Raw genomic sequence first — 9,163 nt, 5'->3', positions numbered from 1 at the left:
GCCACAGAGGCCCTGATTTCTAAGAATTGGTTCCAGCACCAGAAAACAAGAATTTTGCATTAATACAGTTCTTTATCTTCCCTCTGCTGTCCCTTTGAAACGCCATCACGTCTGGCCTCATGTGGTAACCTTTGGTTTCCTGCTTGCATTAACCTTGATGACATCAACAATGATGTCACTGGATTTTTATCACAAAAGTATAGAAAATACAGTGACAAGCAGCACATTTATTATATTCGTCCACACATTGAGCTTTCATATTCTCTTCTGCTCTCATTTTCCTCCTACCAATCCTGCCAGCTCCCACCAGTCATTATTGTGGCCTCCTGGCCACTGCTGGTGCTGTAATCATCATAGCTGTGGTGGCCTGCTCATTACGCAAGGGCTGAGCTGTGATTTGGACAAATTGTGATGAGATGTCTTCTCTTTTCCAAGGGTAAAAAACACTGGTTGGAACACACGAAGCTGGATCAGGAAAAAAGAATATAGACTAGAAAGGGAAGAGAATGTCGTTTTAGACTTAGGCCCTTATTTTTGGATATTCATGCTGAAGTGCAGCCATGTGACAGGGTGTTGCCTGAATACCTGTGTGTGTGTGTGTGTGTGTGTGTGTGTGTGTGTGTGTGTGTGTGTGTGTGTGTGTGTGTGGTGTGTGTGTGTGTGTGGTGTGTGTGTGTGTGTGTGTGTGTGTGTGAGGTAAGAAGAAATAAGCTCCATTCAAAGACTTCAAAGTCAACTAATGAACAAACATCCAATTAATGGAAGTTGTGTTGAACACTTTGGTGTTTTTATTTTTATTGACTGAGTCAAGTCTCAGTACTTGACTGAGACTTTTTATGGTAAATGGTAAATGGCCCGTCCCCCCTGGGGACCCCAAAGCACTTTACACACTCAGTCATCCACCCATTCACACACTGGTGGAGGCAGCTACAGTTGTAGCCACAGCTGCCCTGGGGCAGACTGACAGAAGCCAGGCTGCCATATCGCACCATCGGCCGGGGCTCGAAACGGCAACCTTCCGATTACAAGGCGAACTCCCAACTCTTGAATACATAATCATAAAAAGTCTCCTAACCAGTCACCTGGATGGATCCGACTCAGTTACTTTACTGTATTTAATGTTTTTATTAAGGAAGTCATTGGTATTAAATCCAAGTGAGTTGGACAAAACGAGCTACAGCCAAGTCCGATGTCCACAGCAGTGTATTTGATTTGTTTCTGAGCTTCTGACCCTGTGTTTGTGTTCCTCATTTCATGTTACACATTTCTCAAAGCATACATTGGGACCTCATCCAGAAAAACGTTGTTTTTTATGATAGAATCCTGGCTTCAGAGTTCACCTAGGTCAACCTCACAGATCGTCTTGGCCAGGTTCAGAATGTGGCCATTGTTGAAATCATAGGTTAGACCTGGTCAGTTTGTGCTGGCCTTTACGTGGACCGAGCTGCACCCAACAAGGTCGGACACACCTCTGACCGCAGCGCTTTGGGCCAAACCCACACTAACTGCTTTTGCCTTTGTTGTGCTGTTGTACAGACCATGTCATCCACAAACACAAGTTAATAAATTATTTGATCATTTTAAAGTTTTGATAACTTGTCTCGGGAGTCTCAACTAAAACTCTTGGAAAAAGAGCAAAATAACCTTTTGATCTTCAACATGTTTACTCATTCGAGCTTTGATGTCCTCTGCTGTGCAGTTTCTTCAGTGCTATTCAAATATCCACATTATATTTGACTATTTCTCTCTAGACAAACAGAATTAAAAGAACAAACTGTTGTGTGTCATTGAATGCAGTGTCCCCCAGCTCGTGTTTTTGTTTGTGAGAGCTGTCAAACACCATTATAGCTACTGAGAACATCACCACCTTCTAGCTGTCAACTGAACATACTACCACCTGCAATTGTCTCCCATCAGTGGAAATTGTTGTAATTTTCCTTCACACAGACTTGTACTCTGAAGACCATTCACTATGTAAATGTCATGAACATGTTGACAGGCTTATCTGTCAGGTAACGTTTGAACGTTTTGAGGCTGCAGTGCACGAGTGTAAACAAATCTGGAACTATATCTGCTTTGAAGGTTGTTGAGTTTGAATGTGATATCAAACATTTAGATGTTAGCCTTAAACATGTAAAGAAGCCGCTGTTAACAGCCAATCAACCCAAGGAGGGAAGTGTACTTTTACATCCATCATAGGAGAAACTAGAGAGGCTGCTATTGTTGTGTTTTGTGCATTAGTGACCATAAAGAGCTCTCAGAGGGCCCAATAGACCCACTGCTGGATTCCTTACACGGGGTCACAACTGTGAAACTGCATTGTTATTCAAAGAGGCTGACACTCAGGTCTTCTTTTTGAGGGCTGTTGGGGGATCCAACATTACAGGTAGTTGTGAACTACTACTTGTTGAGATGAGAACTTAGAATACAATGAAGTGCTGAAGGGCACAATGACTTCAAATACACTTTAAAGCAAACTCCCCTTGCACAATAGGAGGGCTGAGGCACTTCAAGTCACAGACACTGAGCCGCTTTAGGTATTGAACTGTATATTGATGATTTGTTGTTCTCTGGGTTTTTAATGTTGTAAACGAACAAAATAATAGCACGTCTGTGCCACATTTACTAGTGAAAGGAGAGTGAATGGAGGTGGCTCTGGTGATGTTTTTGTGACCCTGCAGAACAATAACGACGTGAATAATGCTGGGAAGCTGCCTGAGAGCCTGGTGCAGTTAGCAGCAGTGTGACTGAACTGTAAAGATGCTGTCACACGTTTCATTTCCACCTGCTGCTCTTTTGTCCTCGCAGCACACACTGTGTCATTAACGGCCTCTAGTGGCAGTGAAGTGTAGTTCAGGACAAGTCACCTCTTCATCTGTCTCCAGTCATTACACCACTACATACAGGGTGGATATATAATGTAATTATGTTTGTGGTGATGACTAAGTTCGGATAAATAGCACTCTCTTTAATGTTGTGGCTCATATATAGAGTTTTCTCAGTAATTACCTGAAGTAGCTCCAGTATGATTGTTACAAAAATACTGTGTTTAATGGGGACTACTTATTGTGAACTGAATTATTTGCATTTGGAAAAAACGTGTGTTGGTCAAAATACAGAGTATGTATTTTATAAAATATGTCGTCATTGTTGGCCTGAATACTTATATCTACAACATCTTCACTCTTACGCTTGATTTGTTTAGGGACACGTGTTGAATGAACCATGCCACATTCGGCAGCATTCATACTCTAAGCTACTTTTCTTAGTTTCAGTCTATATAACAAATACAAACATGCAGACACACTAGCACAGGACACTGATTGGAGTGCAATCAAACAAGTTACAGCAGTTTTTTCATGACCGGGTTAAAGAAAATCTCCCCTTCGTTCAGGGTCCAGCTTTATAGGTAAGGAATTCCACATGTTGATATCGCTAACAGGAAATGCTGTTTGCCAGATGGAGGATTTCTTGAATTGCACCTTGGACTTTCCTACAACTCTGCACTGCTGAACCACAGAGTCATTGGACACTTGGAGAGCTTATGTTTGGAAATATTTGTATATTCGTTTTAGATTAGCAAATATAATGAAATTAACAAAGCCTTCTACAGAACACTGCAGCTGCAATATAAAAACAAATAGGGATATGACTTGATTTTGACTGACAAGACCAATTATGTGATCTAGGACTAGTTCTGAAATAGTTTATTCATTAAACTAAATTATGATGCCAATTTTTATGGCCTGCAAATATTTCTATGTAAAATATTTATTAGCAGTTTTATACAACTGACAAATGAAATGCTTGAAAGCACATCAGTTTTTTTGGGAAACCAGTAAATGGTTAATCATTAAACTGACCCTGACAATAACTTTACATCTTCACTCTCACAACACTAGACATCAAAGCTAACAGGTAGAACAAGGCCCTAACACATACACATTGAGGAATGAAAGGCTACGGTCAATATACGACTGCCTTTGATGACGCAGGAGAATAAACATGCGAGCAGTGAAGGAGTCAGCCCTCAGATGTTTATTGGGAAGCCTTGTTAACATGTCAGCCTGTCTGTGGCCCCAGGGCAAAGGCGGTGCAGATTATCATTGAAAACTGAACCAGGACCAGTTAACACAAAGGTAACACAATCTGGCCTTCGCTGTAGATCCGATGCACTGCACAGGTTTGCAGAACAGCACCTGTAACGTACAGACCAACATGTATGTGTTGTAACGTGTTGTAACTGGCAGTGTGCACTTCTTTCATCGTGACACCTGCCCTTGTTTCCAGTGCAGTGAAACTGTTGCAAACTATTACACCGTGCCTTCAGTTTAGGTTTTTTCTTGTTGTTATTTGCATACAAGCGCATCTTTTCATCCACTTAATAGGTTCAATTCCAATATTGCTTCTCTCACTGCAGATCTGTGACACACAACAGAGGGAACTGGCCTTTTATTTATGTCGATGTTTCTTTCTGAAATGCAGCATGTTACCCTGTAAGCTTTGTTGTTTCTTTTAAAAAGAAAAAGCTGTTCTTCTTCTCTTGATGATGCGTACAAGCCTCAATCCGAACTCTTTTCATTTTAAATGTGAAGGTTACAAACCTTCCTTTGCTGTTGAGCTTTGACGGTGAAAAATATAATGAAATGGTAAATTTAGTTGACAGCAGCTTAAAATCAATCAGGTATCCACCAAGTATAAGAAAGGATGAAAGAACTGAGAAGTCTTGTAAAAAGTCGCATTATTTACTATAATAACTTTTCGTAAGTATCTCCCTCAGTGTGCCCCCCCCCCCTTTGTTTGTTTCTGTGAGCTGGTTTTATATTAGAAATTGAGGTGTTGTTAATTTTGCAAAAATGACAGATTTTGAGCAGAGGTCTTCTTTAATTATTAATTCTTTAATAGGATGAAAATTTAAGCAGATAAACCAAATCACATCATTATGGTGTTTATCAGGAGTTTGGCCCCTTATATCCAGTAAATGTTGCTAAGACGTTTTGAACAATTCCAGGCTCCCAATAGCAGCAAATCTACAAACACAACCGGAAACCCTCTCTTAGCTCACATATAGTTACAGTTCTTAGCAGGTCAACATCATGTTGTGGTTTGTGGTTAAGAGCAGTTGTAAAAGATTTTATATCTGGATTTGTGAGTACTGCTGTGATTCACCTTAAAGCTGGCCGATCAGTGTCTGTGTGTGTCAGACTGGCTGTAGGAATGTGGAAGATAAGAAACGTGTCTCTAGCCAATCATCATGCATGAAGCACAGAATCATTCTTTACATTGAAACTAATCAGACAATAATCTAATATAGGTTAAGCAAGATAATGAATAAGCAAATATATTCCGAATATTGAAATGATTCTAACAACAGGCCTCTGGAGGAGCTGGTTTGTGCTAGATGACCTTGGGGTTTGTGTGTAAGAAGGATGGGGGGGCTTAATTATAACGTAACGGCTTAATTATTGTTCCGAGGATGTTTAAAAGTAAGTGGGCAGGCAGAGCCTTCACCTTTCAGGACACTCTCCTGTGGGACTAGCTCGCAGTTTGGATTTGGGAGAGAGACACCCTCTCCACTTTTACGATTAGTCTAAGAACCTCCCTTTTAGTTAAAACATGTCTTAGGGCTGGACCAGGTGACCCTGAATCATTTTAGGCTGCAATAGGCCTAACTGCTCGGGGCTTCCCTTAATGCACTGAGCATTAAGACTAAGTGTTTATACACCACTCATTTAGTCATCTTTGGGCGGGGCCTTGTAATTGCCAAATTAATGTTTTGGTATCAGCCTGAGGAACTTGGAAACAACTTGAAGTTCTGGACTTCAAGTATCATTTCACGTCACATCAGAGAAGCTTCCTTAGGTCTAAAACCAAATGGTGGAGAGTCACAGACATTTAAATCTCCATCTCATTTATTTTCACTGTGGCGTGTGAAGACCAATATAAACTATCCGATTAAACACTGTAATTAAATAAAATATTTTCTTATTCAAATGATTACTGACATATAGATGAGAGAAAGAGAAAGGGAATCAGCACTACTGGGAATCAGCACTACTGGGAACCAGCGGCGGAGCCAGACATTTGAAACGCCCGGGGCTTAGCCCAAAAGGGTAGTATGCATGTGGGATTTGGTTGGTTTTTTTTTGTTTTTTGTTTTTTTTGGGGGGGGGGGGGGGGGGGGGGGTAAGAAATGACTGAAAGATTAATAGGCTCTGTTTTGAGTTTTGTTCAAAAAAGAATGACTTCATATAGGGAAAAATATATATCACATGTGCAGGACACCTTAAACTAGTTTTTTAATTAAGCAGCAAGAAAGAACAAAGTCAGGGCTGCATCAAGACACGAGGACTAAACCCCAATTCAACCAGACCCAGAACTGATCCAGAATTAAATCAGGACTACTGAGGACTTAACCAAGACAGAACCAGAATCAGAACTAGATGATAGCAGCACTAAAAATCATCATAGACCTGCACTACACTATTTTTTTTAATTCTACCAAAGTACAATATTTAGATTGAGAAAAGTTTATATAATTATTTAGCCTTGTTGTGCAAACAAGCCTGCATAACTTAATAAATGTAGAATTTGAAAAATAACAAACCTAAAAAGAAACACTGGGTACGAGATACATGAGGACCTGTGATACGCTGATACTTTTGGTAAACAACCATTTGACTAACAGGTGTGTCTCACCTGCTCTTGTTCATCTCTGTTCTGTCCTCATTCTCCATCTCCCTCTCTCTCCCTCTTTGTGCTGACAATCATCAAATATACAGTTGAAACCAGATATTTACAAACTCTTCAGATAAAAACACTTTTTTAATTGTAACATCAAGCCTGGGGCTCGCTCGGGCCACTTCGGAGGTGGGGTGCCCCCGGCCTCTCGGCCTGGGGCTCGGTCACTCAGGCACAGCTGGCTGCCGGCGGAGCTCACGGGCGCGTCACTGCAACTCCCCCTGGCTTCTGCTCCGCGGCTGCTGAGTGAGCCCTCATCTGGGACTCTCCTCAGCTCTTTCTGGGACAGTGGCGCGGCTGCCCCTCTGTTGGTCTTCCTTGGTCTCTTGTGTTCTGGGGGCCTCTGGATGTCTGGAGTTTTGATCTCCTCCATACCTGCTTCATGCCCTGGAGGACGGGGCTGTGGCCCCCCCACACTCCCTAGCAGATCGTTACATGGAGAAACCTTTGGAATGCAAGCATGCTGATCCACACAGGTATGCACACAGGTGTACACACGGGTATTCACAGACGCGGACTACACCTTTCTTGGCTGCTGCCTCAAAGCACATTGTACGCTGTCTATCTTGCGTGCTGCACAATATCGTTTATTATTTAGTATCTACTGTTATCTACTGCTAGCTAGTTTATTGTGATTGTGCCGTTTTTTTTATTATGTTGCTCTTTGCTGTTTGCTTTCTCTTCTGTTTTTTTTCTCCATACAGGTGATCCAGGTGTTTTGTTTGGGTTTTTTTTTTTCTTTCTTCCCCCCCTTCTCACCGTCTCTTCTCCCCTTTGGTTTTCTTTCTCTCCCCCTCTTTCTTTCATTCTCTCTCCCTGTCCCCCAGTCATGTCTGTCCCGTTTGTAGCAACTGAAAATAAAACAAATTCATAATTATAATAAAGGTCAATCAAATGGACCAATATGGCAAGGCCATGATGATCCACTTGGTAAAATAAATCCGCTTGGCATCTTTCTTGGCCTTAAGACAACAATTCTGATGCTAAAGATCCAAACGGGACACAAAAAAAAAAAAAAAAATTGTAACATCAAATCAGACTAAATGTTTATTTCTTTAGATTGATAAATATAAAAAACATATTTGTTAACTTTAAGCGTAAAGAGAGAAACTGTCTGTATTTCTTAATTGTAAATGGCACCAAATTGTATTCAAATTGAGCCACACTTATGCAGCTCCACAATTCTTCTCCTGGTGTTTTGTTGACATCTCTTGATGTTCCCATGTCACAGAAACAGGCTCTGTGTTTTGCCTTATATGCATCCACAGCTGTGCCACCGATTTACTCACATGGACTCTACTAACCTATCAGAAGCTTCTTCAGCTCAGAATGGAATCGTCTGGAGTTTCTTATTAATTAACAAACTTAGTGTATATGTGCTCCTAAATTGGATCAAAGTGATAATAAATAGAAGCTCTGTCTCTCTTTATTCTGACATTTAACTAATTCAAAAGATGTTTCAATATTTATCTAAAACAAAAGTTTACTCTAAATTGATGTTGTGCAGTAAAAATGTTTTATGTTTTCTCCCTAAAGTGTAAATATCTGGTTACAAATGTGAATATCCTGCTGTGTACTGAAACCCCTCTTGGGCTACATCCACACGTACACGGGTATTTTTGAAAACGGAGATTTTCCGCTTCCGTTTAAAAAAATAATCCCGTCCACACGTAAAGGCAGAAATGAAGGAAAACGCTGCTAGGAACATGCCAAAGCAGCAGGTGGCGCTATATTCCTAACTGTGTAGAAATGTTGGCCAATCAGAAGTCGGCGGGAAAAAGTAAACAAAGCTGGGGCATAGAAGCAGAACCGTGTGGAGGGACAGTAACTGTGTGTATATGTAAGCATTTAAACAATGCAGAGAGTAGAATTAACAGTAACAGTATTGTAGAAATTCATTTCACCGAAACAATAACGTGGCGCAGTGTGACGTCAAAAAAGGCGCACATCTTTGACGCTGCGTTTTCTCCATTTTTCTCGTCCACACGTAAATGCAAAAACTGAGTTTTAGAAAATATCCACCCTGCCCGGAGTTTTTAAAAATCTCCGTTTTCAGTGACCAAAAACGCCGTTTACGTGTGGACGAAAGGTTCAAACACATAGAAAAATCTGCGTTTTCAAAAATACCCGTGTACGTGTGGACATAGCCTTGTTTTGCATAGAAATATACTGAACAACATACAAAGCATAATATATAAAATAACATTTACCTGAGTTTTTCTTTGAAAGAAGCCTCTAATGTCCATTCTTATATTTCAGTACATAACTGAAACCGATTTAGTCGGGGAGGGTAAGAACTGAGAATATGAAATAAACACACGTAAGCTAAGAATCTCTAAAAAAATAGCATTTGTTCGGCTTTTCATTTCGCCATTTGTTGATTCACTTGAAGAGCAAGTAACGTAATATTAGTCTAGTGATC

The sequence above is a fragment of the Copadichromis virginalis genome, linkage group LG13 (genome assembly GCF_057382275.1).
Source record: "Copadichromis virginalis isolate Kocher_CV1m ecotype Utaka linkage group LG13, C_Virginalis_male_GT1.1, whole genome shotgun sequence".
NCBI lineage: Eukaryota > Metazoa > Chordata > Actinopteri > Cichliformes > Cichlidae > Copadichromis > Copadichromis virginalis.
The sequence above is the reverse complement of the archived record's forward strand: the minus strand, read 5'-3'. Positions refer to the sequence as shown.